The following is a 660-nucleotide window of genomic DNA, read 5'->3' as shown; positions in this document are numbered from 1 at the left end:
TAAAAGCGATGTATAGTATGATTTATTAAGAATACTATACCCACGTTTTTTTGTTAAATAATGTTTTTCCATTAAAAAGAACACATTAAAATTTGAAATTTTTTTTATTTATCAACCAAGTGATTTATTAAACTAAAACTCCCCCTTTTGTTTAATAATGATTTATTCATCAAAATATATACATTTAAATTACAAAATTTAATTTATTTTAATGAGTCATAGAAAATATAAAGCTTATTAATATTATTAATTATCAATTACATATTAAATTTAATTTTTATGATAAACATATATTCTTGTATTATACTCATAAATATTTAAAATTTTAATTAAGATATAATTAAGGAAATAGGAGTTTGTTACTTTTGAAATAACCCAACAAAAATTGAACGCTATCTAATGATTTGTACGAAGCGATTTTTATGATAGTAATATTAATCATTGTGAGATATCATCAATACTTGAAACAAACTATGCATCGCACTCACTCTGCCACCGTTTTTTCCAACTCAAGAATACTGACAGCGTCATCTAGTATTAAATGTTCATATTGTAATGTATTGTAGTAAACTCTAGTGAACTAGAGAGAGATACAACGCTCTTTTAACAAATATTTAGTAATTTATTTAGTTTTTTATTGTAAATACTAAATGTCAATAA

The sequence above is a fragment of the Daktulosphaira vitifoliae genome, unplaced genomic scaffold (genome assembly GCF_025091365.1).
Source record: "Daktulosphaira vitifoliae isolate Bord-2020 unplaced genomic scaffold, ASM2509136v1 Scaffold_4, whole genome shotgun sequence".
NCBI lineage: Eukaryota > Metazoa > Arthropoda > Insecta > Hemiptera > Phylloxeridae > Daktulosphaira > Daktulosphaira vitifoliae.
This window is presented reverse-complemented; position numbering follows the sequence as displayed.